The sequence below is a fragment of the Lagopus leucura genome, unplaced genomic scaffold, assembly GCF_019238085.1.
Source record: "Lagopus leucura isolate 7727_CA_CO unplaced genomic scaffold, USGS_WTPT01 Super-Scaffold_100012, whole genome shotgun sequence".
Classification (NCBI taxonomy): Eukaryota; Metazoa; Chordata; class Aves; order Galliformes; family Phasianidae; genus Lagopus; species Lagopus leucura.
In genome coordinates, this window is record NW_024962267.1 from 6265522 (window position 1) to 6281834 (window position 16313).

The following is a 16313-nucleotide window of genomic DNA, read 5'->3' on the forward strand; positions in this document are numbered from 1 at the left end:
AGCCACTCAGCGGTGCCCGCGGAGGCGGCTCCTTTCCCGGCGGCTGTGGAGGTGCTGGGAACGCGGCCCTCCCCCGGCGCCGGGCCCGGGCGGCGGGATTTTGTGTGAGGAGAGCGCGCGGCGCTCCGGCCAGCCCCGTCCGTGCCTCAGCGCGGGCGCAGCGGCGGTGCGTTCCCCAGGTGTGTGGTTTCCCCTTCTTTTCTTGTTCTGCCTAACAAGCCCGTCCCAAACCACGGCTGCGAGCCGTGGGCAGTCTGCTACGTTGACAGACACCTTTCCGGACTGTTTCTGATCGTGCCCTCCGCATGTGCTTTCCTAATACGTCACGGTCTCATCCCAAAGTACTGCAATTCCCTGGTATCTGTGGTTTCTTGTACTGTAATCCCCGCTCATACTACGGGTGTTGAAACCGTTGGCGTGCATGGCTCAGCCGGCTGACTTACAGACCCCAGTCTCCCACGTGATGCTTTCTAGAGAGATGCGGTGGAAATGCCCATCCTATCGGATGTCAGCGTTCCTCCGTCAGATGTTCCACTGGCACAGCACCGGGTTAGAAGAAAACTCGATCCCTAGGGGCTTTCCAGCACTTAAAGCGAACTCAAAAGCATGAGAGGGACCGACCTTTAACATGATCTGATAGCGATAAAAACAAGAGGGAATGTCTTTAAATTAGGAAATGAGAGATTTCGGTTAGCTGTTAGGAGGAAATTCTTTACTCAGAAGGCAGTGAGGCATTGGATGGGTACACTCTTGGCTGGGTAAGGAGCTGGCTGGAGGGCCGGGCACAGAGAGTGGTGGTGAATGGAGTTAAATCCAGCTGGCGACCGGTCGTGAGTGGTGTTCCCCAGGGGTCGGTGCTGGGGCCTGTCCTCTTCAATATCTTTATTGATGACCTCGATGAGGGCATCGAGTGCACCCTCAGTAAATTCGCAGATGACACCAAATTGGCTGGAAGTGTGGATCTGCCTGGGGGTAGCGAGGCCCTACAGAGGGATCTGGACAGGCTGGAGAGCTGGGCTGGAGCCAATGGGATGAGTTTCAACAAGGCCAAATGCCGGGTCCTGCACTTCGGCCACAACAACCCCAGGCGACGCTACAGGCTTGGGGCGGTGTGGCTGGAGGACTGCGTAGAGGAAGTGGACCTGGGGGTATTGATTGATGCTCGGCTGAACATGAGCCGACAGTGTGCCCAGGTGGCCAAGAAGGCCAATGGCATCCTGGCTTGCATCAGAAACAGTGTTGCAAGCAGGAGCAGAGAGGTGATTGTTCCCCTATATTCAGCACTCGTGAGGCCGCACCTGGAGTACTGTGTCCAGTTTTGGGCCCCTCACTGCAAGAAAGATATTGAGGCCCTGGAACGTGTTCAAAGAAGGGCAACAAAGCTGGTGAGGGGTCTGGAACACAGGCCATATGAGGAGAGGCTGAAGGAGCTGGGAATGTTCAGCCTGGAGAAGAGGAGGCTCAGGGGAGACCTTATTGCTCTCTATAACTTCCTGAAGGGAGGTTGTAGTGAGCTGGGGGTCGGCCTCTTCTCTCGTGTCATTAGTGATAGGACCAGGGGGAATGGTTTCAAGCTACGGCAGGGGAGATTCAGGCTGGACATGAGGAAGTATTACTTTTCAGAAAGGGTGGTCAGGCACTGGAATGGACTGCCCAGGGAGGTGGTGGAATCACCGACCCTGGGGGTGTTCAAGGAAAGACTGGATGTTGCGTTGAGGGACATGGTTTAGTAGGAGCTATTGGGAATAGGTGAACGGTTGGACTGGGTGATCTTTTAGGTCTTTTCCAACCTTAGTGATTCTATGATTCTATGATTGGCACAGCTGCCCAGGGAGCTGTAGGTGCCCCCTCCCCTGGAGGCATTCACTGCCAGGTTGGATGGGGCCCTGGGCCCTGATCTGGTGGTTGGCAACCCAACCCATGGCAGGGGGTTGGAGCAGGGTGATTTGGAAGAAACTTTCCAACCTAAGGCATTATATGGCTGCATGATTCTCTTCAGTCTTACATTCCCTGGTTCTTGCCTGTGATTTAGCACAGCTGCCTATCTGAATATCATCCAGATGTATTTCATGCAGTGTTTGCTGGGTGTCATCTGCATCTAGTCAAACGATGAATTCAGCCCTGACACAAAAAAAGATGGAAATCACAAGAAAACCGTGTGGAATCTGGACGCAACCTACTGTCCAGGCATTTAGTGGTGTGGAGATGTATCACAAATAGCAGGATGGTGGAACAACACTGTCACAGCAATACAGACCTGTGTGTTTATCAGCTTTCTTCTTCAGGACAGAGGAATGCCATTGTATGGGAACTGCTGAACTCTGATTGATCACCTGAGGCGAGCCATGAGTCAGCCAGAGGAGCACAGGTGAAGGCAATTCACCTGTGCTGCCGGAAGGGGTGGAGCCTGACTGCACCCCTCCTAGACCTATTTAAGAGCTGACTGCCAGTGGGGAAGGATCTTGTCTGGAGATCTCTTCTGGTGTTTTTTTTGTAGGTGAGCCTAGTATAGGGGTAAGCCTTCCATGTATTCTCTTGTATTATCTTAGTCTACTTTGCCTAACTCTCTTGTTCTTTTTGTGATTATAGCATCTTAATATCCATTGGTTATGCATCTTTAATATCTATTGATTGTACAAGTCATTACCTGAAACGCTGATTGATCATCTGGGGAAAGGACCCAGTCAGCTCTGGGAGCACAGGTGAAGGCAATTCAGCTGTGCGACCAGGAGGTTGGAGCCTGGCTGCACCTCTCTGAGATCTCATTTAAGGGCTGACTGCTATTAGGGAAGGATGTTTTTCTGGAGTTTTTTTCTTGGTGATGCTTTTCTTTGTAAACCTAGAATCTTCTGAAATGGGTGAGCAATCTTTTTCCTTATAGCTCCTTTCTATCGTGTTGATTCATCCGTCAGTGTGCTTTTGTTGTAATGCTTTCATATTGTATTGATCTGTTTCTTTATTGTAACTGTGTAAGTGACCAATGTTTCAAAATAGGTAAGGAGCTTGATGTGCACAAATTGTTTTGGATGTAGTTCTTTAGGCTTTGCCTGTTCAGTGATGCCTTGATAATATTTCTGTTAAATAGGTAATGATAAAGATTTGATTTCATAGCTTTTTAGTATGCACTTAATAATGTATTGTGTTCCTTAAGAGTAACAACTAACACACAGCACACTGAGAAGTTGGACAGTGCTTCAGAGGTGATGGGCCAAAGGCCTGTATTCCTGCTATGTCGTAGTCATCAAATTATTGTAATGTCTTAATTCACTTATAGTTATTCAATAAATTACTTGTATCAGAAAGTAAGCTGGGTTCCACTTGCAATTCAAGTAGAAAAATATTTGATCACTTCAGTGTGCTGAATATAGGTCTGAAAAGATATTGCTGCTGTCATTCCGTCTATAAGCTGCCTGGCAGTATGTTTCAGCCACAGAATGGTTGAAGTGGGAAGGACCTCTGGAGGATATCTGAGCCAACCCCTTGCTCAGGTAGGGACATCCTGAGCAGATTGCCTAGGGGGTATTTTCTAAGGAAGCATTAACGTGGGAGTGATGTGATAAGTATCAGGAATTCTTCATTCTAAAAGTGTTTTTTGGAATGAAGCATGTTCTTAATAAAGTTTCACACTTCAAAGTTTTGATTGATCCTTTGGTTACCCTTTGTGCCCGTTTTTAAAGCTCCTTTGTAATATAACCAAGTAATGTGAGGTTAAGACACTTACTGTTTGAAGTTTTCCATTGTAGGCAATTGTTTAGCTCGTGTGGTTTGAGGCCGAGGTGTTGCTGTAGATTCTCTCCAGAGTGATGTAGTATGCCTGCATGGAGTGTTCACAGTGCTTGTGCTGTGCTAGTTCAACTTGCCAATGTACAGCAGTGGTTGTTTTGCTTTTTGCAATTGCCTCACAAGGTGCAAGGGCATGACTGATTTATTTGCATCCACCTGTTGCAAGTGGGTGTCTACCCAAAAATGTAGAATGTGCTTGCTTTAGTTATGTGAAATCCATTTGAAGAAAGAACCTGTAATCTAAGTAGGCTTATAATATGCATGTTTAGTAACTCTATGAGGTACGGTGGAAGCACTTGACTTGCAGTGGAAGTTAAGATGCATCCATGGAGCCACTAAATATACTGAGGGCATCTAAGCAGAACACATACTGTATGTGTGAATGAACAAGTTGTTTTGAAGTAGCTCTCACAATACCATGTCTGCAGTTCCAGGGAGGGGTAACACAAGGTGATGATGAACAATCTCCAGTGGAAAACCAGAGTCAAAGCTGTATTTTGGTGTGCTTTGTAGTACTTCAGTTGTATCTTGCAGTTTCTGGAGGATCTGAGCTCTACAGCAGAAACTGGTGTCACAGTTTAAAACTCTTTTGAGTAGAGCTGCTCCCAGCTCAAGACCCCATGCTAGTGATGTTTCTTTGATTTATTTTTTTCTTCAATACTATAAAAGAAATAGAAAGCAAAAGATAGAACACATTAGCACAAAATGAGTAATGCACAATGTCAGTCCCTGAAAAATTGCTCTGAAACTATGAAGGTGTATTTTCTCTATGTTTTATTTAATAGAAAGGAAAATAAAAGCACGTGGGAATCTTAAGTATTGGTGTAGATTGTATCACAGAGCAGAAATTCTGTGTAAAGCTAACCAGCTTGATTAGAGCCTGGGGTGAAAAAAGAAAAAGGGCACTTTCTGGCCAGGCTAGATAAAGAGTGTTGACTATATATTTCATTTGTGTTCCTTACTTAATTTCTTTTCTCCTTATCTTCACACCTTGAGCTCAGGCAGACCAGTGTTTTTATGCTCCTTTTAAAATGATAGGGAAAAGGAGAGATTAGGCTATGTTTTTAGTTAATGGTCTATTAACATTTTGATGAAGTTATTTCTAATGTCTCTGCATAACATTTTATATTATCTTGCATGAGAATAATTATGAAGCCAGAGACTTCACAGTGCCACCTACTGCTGAAAATATGTATTTTAAGACCTGACTAGCTTGAGCAGCAAAGAAAAATAGTGTTGGCGTGTAATGTTTCAAACATCTGAAAAATGTTGGAAATGCATCCTGATTTGCTGAGTGAATTTAAGTAATGCTGAACTTCTAAGTTTAGAATCAACTCATCTGTTTTTACTGAGGTTATAATGAGAAGTGACTCTCAGGATCTGGGGTTTTGTGCTGTATAGAACTTTTGTGTTATGTTTTTTTAACAAAGCCTTATTTTAAAATGAGTCCCTCTGATAATATTAGAAAACACTGATGAAAGATTCAATGAAACAAAATTCATTTTTAACTTAATAACAAGGAAATGTCCTCTGTTTTACAGAGAGGCCTTAAGGAGATATAAATGAAGAACCCTGGAATCAGGATATGTGGCACACACTCCATTCCCTTCTTACTTTGTGAAGCTGTATGATGGACCACGGATTGCTGCTTGGTTGTTGGAGAAGTTGGTATGTCCTCAGCCACGGTGGCTGGAATTCATCTTCCCTAACTCTTACAATATAAAAGTTAGATGAAGTTAATGTACAGCTTAAAGTGCTGTAGTTGGCTCTTTCTTCACTTCTTAAAGAAAATCCTATCTCAATAATACTGCTGGAATAGCATCCAAATAACTTTTACATTTTTCTGTGTCCCAATCTTTAAGTATTGATTATGATCTCATTCCCTGGAACTATGGTAATAAGATAAGTGATTAGGATTTTGTTCATAAATATGAATAACTAGGGTGTAGACCTTTATTTGTTCTTCCCGAGGAAAGCTCAACATTAAATTTGGCTCCAAGGAGTCAGAAATGTTTAACTTCTACTGGTACTTGTCTCAGCCTGTAGAATAAACTGATGCTTTGAATGCTTGACTGTCAGAGTTTGTTCTATTGTATAGCATGAACAATTAAACATTCTTAAATGTAGAAACTAATTTCCTTTCAAGTTGATAAATTCTTGAAAACAATGTGTTTAAAACAGGTAAAAGAGCTTGTAAAGACAACTTAGCCACTTTGTGGTAGTATTTTGGAAGCCTTTAAGGGGAACTCTGTAGAACTCCTTTTTTCCATTCACAGCAGAGGTGGACTGCTTTTGTGATGGTATTAACCCACTGTGTAGGGTTATAGAATCATTAAGTTGTAGAAGACCACTAGTCCAAGTGTTGTACTTAATTTTGCAGCAGTAGGCTGATCTAATCATCAGATAAAAATTGTCAGAAGAATTTTTTGTAACGCTGATGAACATGCAGTTCTGAGTGCCCACTTCACTGATGTTTGACAGTAACCAAGTTAGCTTGGTTTTTGTTGTTGGTTTTTTTTTTCTTTTTTAAGAAAAAGAACATTTTGTAGTTGTTGGACTTGTCATGCCTTTCATGCAGTTAATACGTTGACTTTTTGGAAAGGTCAATTAAACAATTTTTTTCTAGTGTACTTTCTATGATAATTCTGTATTCCTTGTCAGGCTGAAAGTTGTTTAGTCGTCTGTGCTAACAACTGTCTTACATTGCAAAGTCCCCTGCAGACTGGGGAAAATTCAGGAGCCACGTGGCCTTCTTAATCTGGAACTGAACATTGTATTATTAAGGGAAGAAAAACAAAGTATTGATGATATCCTACAAGGTCCAGTGTGGCAGAGTGCATAGTCTGTGGCCCTTCTTTCTATAACCTTTCAAAACTGTGTCTTTCCAAAAGAAGTAACAAGCAGCAAATAGGGCCGTCCCTCTGAATGGAGCAGGGGAGCTCAATCATGATACTAAAGCTTTGTGTTGTCTGCCCCAAAATCCTGTTTTCTTGAAATGCTGTTGGTGCCTACTCCTCTTCCTTGGTCAATTGTAATTCATCTGGTTCTTCTTGCTTGGTTCTCTCACTGTGGACTCTGAACTTCTAGTGTTTATTTGTGTCAGTCTAAATAATTAGAAGCCATAGGGTATCTCAGAAACTTGGAAAGGTTGAAAACATTCTGCTTCTTTCCCGAAGAAAGGTACAAACTCAAATCATGGAGCAGTTGTTTTTTCTTTTAGCTTTTGTTTAAGTTGCGTATTTTTGTCCTGTTCAAAACATACCATTATGTACACAGTGTGCCCACCCATGAGCCTCATTCTTAATCTTGCCTGTTAGTGTGCTATATGGAGAGTGTAACAAATGGATCTGGGTATGAATGAAGGATGTTTTGGTAACTAATACTGAGTAGTCAGTGTGGTCCTCAGCAGTTTGCGCACGCGCGTGTGTGTGTGTGCATCCCTACCTTTTACTTAAGTATATGGTAGAGATAGGGAGGTTAACATTTGAAAGAGTTTCTGAGGAAATGAGAACCAAGCTTGATTCTTAGAATGTAAATGCAACTCTTATTTTTATGCATTATTTTAGGATTTGTTACAAGGGTGATTTGGTGGCTGCAGAAGGATCTCTGGTAGCCTGTGACCTGTTGGTTTTTTTTGTTTTCTTTTTTTAACTTGCAATAAGTATTCTTTTCCAGAAGTTGTCCATTATGAGTTCCCCTTAATCACCCTTAAGGTTTGGACAAGTTAAACGTGTATTTATGAATAAATGTGGCCCTCCAGCCACTGATTATTTTCCTGGATTTTTTCAGAACTTTCTCATTTATCTTTGTCTTTTTGATAGTGCTGTGGGTGGAAATTAATATTTCACAGAATCACACAGAATCACCCGGGTTGGAAGGGACCCCAAGGATCATGTAGTTCCAACCCCCCTGCCTAGCAGGGCCACCAAACATACACATTCAGATCAGGTTGCCCAGGACCCCGTCCAACCTGGCCTTAAACACATCCAAGGACGGGGCATCCACAACCTCCCTGGGCATTTAAGGCTGAAATCATAAAGAAAATGACTTAACCTCCTGCTGTTCCAGATTCTTGCATGGAACTCAAAATTACACTGTTCTTTTGCCTTGCCATATCCTGTGCAAACTCATTTCTAGTGGCTGGGGAGAGGTAGGAGAGTTTCCCATCACTTTATTTTCCAATTACTGCAGGCTATCTCTCTCGCTGAGAAGCTACTTGTATTACTCATGCAATCTTTATCAATTTGCTTGATTCTAGATCAAAACCACTACTTTTGGGGTGCTTCTTTATACATCATCTTTAATTCTCTCTTCACTGCTATTAGAAGGTTTTTGCAAAGTACAATTGTACATGTCAGGAGTATGCTGAAGTTTACTTATTTTCCCAATGAATACATTAAAAATAAAATGAGTCTGAACAACTATACCTATACCTGTCATACCCTAAACATCTATCATATCCTCACAGTTCAATGTGTGACATGTCTTTGCAACACAGCATTGATATTCCCAATATATGACAGTGTACAGTGAGCCATGTTCTGGAGAACCCTATAGGAGAACAGGAGCAGCAGTTTGGTAGTTAGCAGGATGAGGCAGCTGGCCTGTGAGCAGCCTGGGAGCTTCTCAGGCAATAGCTTGCTGCTGGCAGGATGTCATTTGTGGCAGCAGGATGACATAAGGAGGCAGGAGACGCAACAAAACTGCATATGTGACTGGCAGAAGAGTAGTGTCTAAGAGTCCCAAGGCCCACTTGATTCTATCCTCATTTGATTTTCAGCTGCAGGTCTGGTGACTTTGACACTGTTAAGAGTTAATTGCGGTTAACTGCGCTTAAGGGAGTTGCCCTACTTGTTCCTAGAAAGCCATAAAGCAGTCGCACTACTTTTGCAGCCCATGTGTTAAACGAGGACACCCTGGTAACAGAAGCCTGTGGAGTCTCATGTTTGGCACTTCTGGCTGAGAGAGGTGGCTGCCTGCATTCAGGGGACAGGTGGTCCATAAAGCAAGAGAAGTTATGGCTTGCTTATCAAAGCCAGTCTGAGTTTTTAGGTAAGATTTTCATGAAAAATGGAACATGTAATCATGAAGTAGATTTTCTTTTTACGTCTGCTCTTTCTCTTCAGCCATTCCTTTTCAGAATTTGTCTGAACAGATCACTCAAGTTTGCACAGCATAAGCAGTCAAAGTATTTGTTGCTTGTGGTCCTAAACCTTCCAGATGCTGAGTGGTTGCTATGCAAATTTCTAGTATTATTCACTCGGAACAGAAATCATACTTAAGAGAGATTGATGCCACAGATATGCTTTGTTTTTTCTTTTGAAAGCTGGCGAGGTGCTTTTTTAACAAATGTTCCTGAGTTCCGCGCATGTCATCACACATTGTGATGATAATTTGTGCTATAATTACAATAAGTGTATCACCATAATTCTAAAAAAGTATGGCAGAATGCAGCCATTACTCCTTGACCCTGCATTGATCGTAGATGATTTCTTGTATTCATTTATTGATATTCAATCCAACCATTTTCAGCCAAATGACTTGTTTTCAAGCTCACAAAGGCTGTTTCTGAAAGAATATAGTGTGTGTGTTATATTAGCTTTCACACAGCTTATAAGTGCAACAAGAGAGCTGGAGAGGCATTGTCAGATGAAAACAAGTCAGTAGCAACATGGATGATTTTCTTAGGTGAGCCAAATAAAGCAGAAAACTCAGGCATGCACTGGACTAATATTATAACTTGTGATGTTTAGGAGCTCTGCAAGTCTTTGTCACTTTGCAAATTTAACGAGAATAAGAGCTTTTCTGAAGTGAGATTTTTACTGTTGCTCACGTACAGAACTTTTTCTCTTCTAATATAGCCAACTTACTGGCTATATGAGCTGGCTAGCATTTCAGCAAACTAAATTCCTGGTGCTCTGCCTGATTTCCTTAGAAAAACTGAAGCTGCTTTTAAGGAGGTTCTGTGAGAAAACACAGCAGAAGAATTAGTTTTGCTAACTTTAGCCTGCTTATATGGGGAAGACTTGCAGATGCCCTCAGGCATGAACTTGGTTACGTAAAGAGTAAGAAATACAAAATAAATCATATTCTTTAATTCTAAATTGCATTATTTGATGTAATAAGAACTTCCAGACCAGATCAAATCTAAATTAGTTGCCTGACAGTGGTAATTCCCAGATGTCTCTGAGGAAATTGCCCTATTCTTCAGCCTCCTTTCCCACCTCCACCAGTATAATGGATAATTATATAACAACCTGACTACAGGGGAAGTTATTTTTTACCCTCAGGCTGGTGGCTGATTTATGCCCTGAACTGAGAACATTTATATCCATTATGAATTTTTATCGGGTCCAATCTAATTCCCCACATAAATGTATGAATATGTATGTATAACCTTTTACTAAATCCTGCTAAGCACTTGGCATCAATGATACCATTTGCAGCATATTTCATGTGCAGTGAACTTATGCCAATTTTAAATATATTGCCTTTTACTTTTATTGCTGCAATCAGTGCTTGCTTGGGGAATGTTTGGATGCCAACAAGAGTGGCATCTCCTTCTGCACTTGCCTTGCTTTGAGAGCTGCAGAGAGCAGTGAGATCACACCTTGGTCTCCTCCAGACTGGACAACTCAAGTAACCTCAGCCTCTCCTTTTGCTAGCTTTGCTGCCCTCCTCTGGACACTTTCATGGACCTTAATATCCTTTCTATATTGTGGAGACTGGAACTGCGTGCAACTGTATGAACTGTATTCAAGCTGAGATCACCCCAAAATTAGATATAGAGGGAAACTCGCCTCTTTTGACTATGTCTGTGTCTAATGCATCCCAAAATGCCTTTTGCCTCTTGACTGCCAGGGTGGGCTGCTGGCTCATGTTGAGCCTGCTGTTACCAGCACACTCAGGTCACTTTCTGCAGAGATGTTCTCCTGACACTCATCTCCATCTCTGCCTGTATTAGGCATTGCTCTGTCCCAGGTGCAGCACTCAGCATTTTCCTTTTTTGAACCTCATGCTGTGGATGATTGCCCAATGCAATAATCACAGAAAGTGGACAGGTTTTGACTAGAAGTGAAGGAAGATGGTACAGTCTGTAGGGAAGACTATTGTATATTCACAATACTGTAGATCGTAGGAAAGAAACAGCATAAATTGCTTTACTTTATTCTAGCAAAAGTGAGTGTTACCAACAGTATCTACAATTATAGTAACCTGAAAGGTGAGGTTGACAATAGAAAGGTGTACCCTTGAAAATCAAACCTTGAATTAGTACCTGAAATGAAAAGAGGCCATGAGACAGACTCAAGTAGTCCGTGTATGAAAATCCTTAAGTTTGTGTGTCTTCATAACTTCAAGTCAGTGATGAAATGGCATTGAGCTGAATGGGTACTCAGAGCCAACAGACATTTGGAGTGATTGTGTCAGAGGGCAGGATCTGAGAGGCAATGCTAACATAAAAGAACTTCTGTGAGTAGGATATCCGCGGATAAAGCCACAAAGTTAAAATCTGAATGTAAATGTTTTAGTTTGGGAGTGCTGAGAAATCGTCTTCTGTTGGTTCACTTAACTAATATAATGAGCAGTTGTTACATTTTTATCCAGTTTAAAATTTCCCTGCAGCTCAAGGTAATTTAGATCTGAGATTTTGGCTCAACTCCATTCCTAGCCTGTACTCAGTATAAATTATTGCCCTAAAAACATGACATGTTCAATTTATCCTCCATTTTAAATGGCTGAAGAGTACATGCATAATTCTGTGCATGCCCCACTTTCTGTAATCTACTGTGACAAACAGACCAATTGACTGAAACTACTAGGTAAGACACTTTATTTTAGTCATGAGCCCACACCCAGCTGATGTTTAAATACCAAGTAAAAATGACTTTTGAATTATTTGACTTGAATTAATGCCAAATTCAATCTTATGTGGTCTCAGAGAGGAAAAAAAAAAGTATTGGAATAAAACCAGTGATTTATGTGTAGGAATATAAGCAGCAATTGAAATAACAGTTGTGGATCACAATGAAAAATATGACTTTTTTTTTTTTGTGCTATTGTGATTGTGGGATTGGGAACTTGGTGATGTTTTGATACAGAGTTGAGGACCTTCATTCCCAGTTCCATCTACTATCAAAAATTCTGGCCAGGCTCTGTGTGCCATGCTCCACTACATTGTTCTCTATTGTCCAGTAAAATATAAGATGACAAATATTCTCATTCTGGAGAGAAAAGTCTGAAGTAACTGTATCACACGTGTCTGAAAGAAATCATACATTTTCTAACTCAAAATAACTGTGCTAAGAAATGTATCCAGAAATGCTGCACCTTTGTGTTGAGTTTTGATCTTCTGGCTCAGTTTCAGTTTTGTCCATTAGTGCCATGAGTTCAGATGTAGGAAAGTTAACTTGGCAGAAATCTGGGCTGCCTAGAATTTAATCCGTGTTATTCATCCCACAGGGGTAACGTTTTCTAGGATGATTTTGTGTTCTGAAATACTACTCTTTTTCTTAGAGTTTTTGTTACTGTGTAGCAAGCCTTGCTAATAAAGTCATGTTTGTTTGCCATTTGCTAGTTCAGGACATCAGCAAGACAACTTTTTAGCTGTACCTACTCACTCCAGCATTCAACTCAAGCTAGGAGAAGTGGCTCAGGAGTAGTTACTTAAAAAGCTTGGTTTTGTTGTTCTGTTTGGCTGCTTGTACCAAGGGAGACTTTGAATACTGAAGTCATAGACAGGTCTGACTCCTTGTATCTGTTTATGTAATTTTGTCCTTAGCCAGAGACCTATTCTCTAATTTGATGTTTCTCAGTGGATTTTTTTTTCTGAATTACCATGCCAAATGGTTGTCCACTTTAGTTTTTTCATAGGAAGGCACCTGTTCAATTTCAGATACTTTTCAGTCTGTTCCACTTCAGTGGTCTGCACTCCTCCTCAGAGAGCCTTGAGCCTTCTTCATATTTGAGGTTGCCAGCTCTCTTTTTTTCTTTTTCCAAACAGCCAATTTTGTTCTGAAGCTCTTATGACTGAGCCAACTTTCATTCCTTTCATAAAGGGATACTCTCTTGTTATTGCAATTGAGGAATTCTGTAAGAGGCTTTTCATGTCTCCAGGGAGTTATGTACATTAAAAGCTTGCATTAGGCTCTAACTAACATTTGTTCATGCAGTATTCATTTATTGGCAAATTGCATTTGTTTCCGCTATTGATACGTACTTGTAAGTTTATTTCTAATGCTGCAGTTACATGATAATACATGACTGAATAAGATATATGCTCTGTTTGAGTAACAGAAGCAGCTAGATGCCTGAATTCAGTGCAGTGTACACTGCCATCTTGTGTTCTGAAGTTCAGGTGAATATAAAAATGTGCAGTATACACTGTAGCCTTTCACAAAATAGGTACTGGCTATATTAGTGGAATATGCAAGATATTTGTTGTCTTTCTAGTAAAATATAAATATCACTGATAAATCTGAACTTGTCAGTTTGAAGGATCCATTTCTTTTAATTAATGATTTATGGGCATCTTGGACAAAACAGCAAAAAAAAAAAAAACAAACCAAAAACCTGAAGTTGAAAATTTTGCTGCAGCCAAGCCATTCTGCATTCTCCTTTCCAGCAATGAGGTTCAACATGGGCTCCAAGGAATAGGTCTGTTGTAAGGCAGCCTCTGAACTGGTGTAGTGTTCCCAGACTAGCTGTCTGCCAAATGCTTCTCTTCTGCAGAAGGGGTGTGTGATAGAAAAGAGGGTAGACTTGTATTCTTAGCTGGAATATCTGTTTCTCTTTGGAGCAGTTGTCTTCAGAATGTAACTGGATCATCCCTAAGGCAGTGCCAGTATGCACCAGAGTACTGGCTAATTAGCCTGAAGGAGGACCTACAGTGACACTTACTTAAAAAATGAAGAAAAAGAATCTAACATCTCTGCCCTGTAGTGTTTATTCAAAACAGATTCAAAACAAAAAACAGTGACAGATCTTGGTGGATGAAATAAGTACTGCTTGCTCTTCCAGTAAAAATAATTCTGTGCTAATCAGAGAAGTGGAGTTGTACATGTGTACTTCCAATTGTTTTCACTGTAAACAAAAAAAACAAACACATATATGTATATTTTGCTCTGCCTCATTTTTTTATTAATTCCAGTTTCTTCATGTAGATGCTTATCAACAAAGGTTTTATAAAATCCAGATAATGTTGCCTGAAATGAACATAAGCAAAAAAAGTGGAGCCAAAAATCTTTAACTAAGCTTGGAGACTGGGGCAGGGCAAGGAATACTGCAAGCATATCATAGCAGCAGATGTCATGGTAGAAAGGTAGAATAGCAGAAAACAGTGGCAGGAGGCCCAGCAGAGAATGACTCTTGGCCTTACTTGTGCATTAGTTCTGATTGGGTTTGCTGCTTTCCAGATACCTTCTATTTCACCCATTTGGCATTCCTTAGCTCTTAGTTTATGCATACTTTTATTTAACATCCAATATGACTTTCCACTTCTGAAAGGCAAATGGTTATGGCATCTGATATGACTTGTGCATGCAGTTCTCTATCTCCCAAGGTTTCTTTTTATGGCTTAAACATGTAATAACTGAATTTAAACAACTTCTGTCTCTTGTGAAAGGAGCAGTTAGAATGTTTCTAAAGAGCTTTTGTGCCTGTGACAATACTTTCATCATACTTCCTTTTGTGCTTGCCTTCAAAAGGCAGCATGTAGTTGTGATTGCATAATCCCATTTCATTAAGTTTGGAGTTAAAACTTTTTGTACACTGCAGTACCACCTCTGAGCTTTATCCAGAAACTATATTTCAGACAAAATGTCTCCAGTGTAGACTTCCATGATCCCTTTCAGGAACACCCTGTGACTTCAAGTCACAGTCATTGTACAGAACTGCAAATGCCAAATGCAGCTGTGACTATCCAAATTTTCAGTGCTCTGAAAATTTCAGAATGGTTAGAGAAAGAACGAGGTCAGAGAATAGTAGATGGAGTTTCACTAAGCAAAACTTCAGGCATTTATTTGTGGCTTTTCTCCTGTAATTAAGCTTAGCACTTCTAAGTTTTTCCAGTGGCACAAAGCCAATTTTACTATTGAGGAAAAAGTTGTTTGAAGAGAGATCTGTGACAGAGCACAACATAATTAGGCCTTGAATTTAAAGTTACCATCATTTTTTTTATTTACTGACAAAACTGCCTTTCCTTTAAAGTGTCCATCTGTAGGACTGTAAATGTCAGTGGAAAAGCCTCTGCTTAGCTTGTATTTTCTGTTACCAAGAGCAGCTGGCCATTTGCTGGGTGAAAGGAAAGTCATGCTTTGTTGTATTTGGAAGCAAAGGTTAGGAATACCACACCCGAGTCTTGGTGAATGATACGTTTGGGTTGTGTCTGACCAAACAGTGTCTTGTTAACCCTCCTTGCTTGGTTTACCAGCTCTCCTCAGGTCAGAATCAAGTATTATGCAGTTTCAGATGTCGTTCATGTGGATATATTGTCTATTTTGCTGTCCCCAGTTGTGGTCAGAGATGAGCTCTTGGGCTACAGCTTCAGGCTTGATGGCAGCACAGGAAACAAGGATGCCACGTTAGCTGGAGTTCCCAGATCCTGGGCTGGGACTGCTCACAAAGCCTCCAGTAGATAAAGCTTGCTGCTAGTGCATGTGGCTGACAGCGCATCAGCAGGCACTTCTGCAGATAAACCTCTGTCCTCAGAGAGTGCTCTGGTACTGGATTTGAAGGCAGCAGAACCACTAAACCTGCTGCAGGGATTGATGGAGCTGTGGAGAGGGATGACAAGTTCACAGCAGAGGCATTGATTCAAACAAGCTCAGCGCTCCATAAATCTGGAGATGTTTGTGCTCAGGAAGGCTTAGGAATTGTGGGATATGTAGTATCACCAGGAAGAGAAATCTGAGGCTCATAATTTTCCTCTTTACATTTTTTTTACAGCGTTAGAAACTGGTTAGAAGCTGTGATACAATATATTTACACAATATAACAGAAGTGTTTTAAAATTCTTTCCTAATAAACAAATGTGCACTTCAGCTAACTTTAACTAACAAATAATTGCTAGAAGTCTTTATGGAACATATGTGCTATGTCTCTGTGTTCTCTGTGACCAGAGAGCTCTTCATTGACAATGCAGGGCTTGCAGCACTGATCCTTTTGTTAGAGAGTTTGAATGACATATTGAGCAGTACATAACGAAATGTAAACATCTCATTGGAGGAATAATGCAGAAATGGTCCCTTGCCTTTTAAAGAAAAAAAAACAAACACAAGAAAAATTCAGATTAGTGACTCAAAAATAGGCATATCAGCAGTGTCTTGATCTCCTGTGTATCAGAAGCATTACCCTCTACATGGCAGTAAAAATTTGGTATTTAAATAGGAGTAGGGCAGTCTTGGCCTGAGCTTCTTTGTACCATGATGTCCATGGCAAGTGCTACTGTTGTCACAGCAAGACAACATCTTGACAAGTGTCTCAATTTTTGTCTCTCCCTCTGCTAAATTTATTGTCGTGATTTATTCTTCCTT

General features: G+C 41.1%; 1 protein-coding gene across 1 annotated transcript in view; it reads left to right on the top strand.

Moving 5' to 3' along the window:
- The first annotated feature begins 122 nt into the window (after positions 1-122).
- AGPS (alkylglycerone phosphate synthase) overlaps positions 123-16313 on the top strand; it is an 80304-nt gene continuing 64113 nt past the window's right edge. The window contains exons 1-2 of the mRNA XM_042874621.1: positions 123-179; positions 5325-5451. The gene's annotated coding sequence lies outside the window, so the exon portion shown is untranslated. The remainder of the gene's footprint in view (positions 180-5324; positions 5452-16313) is intronic.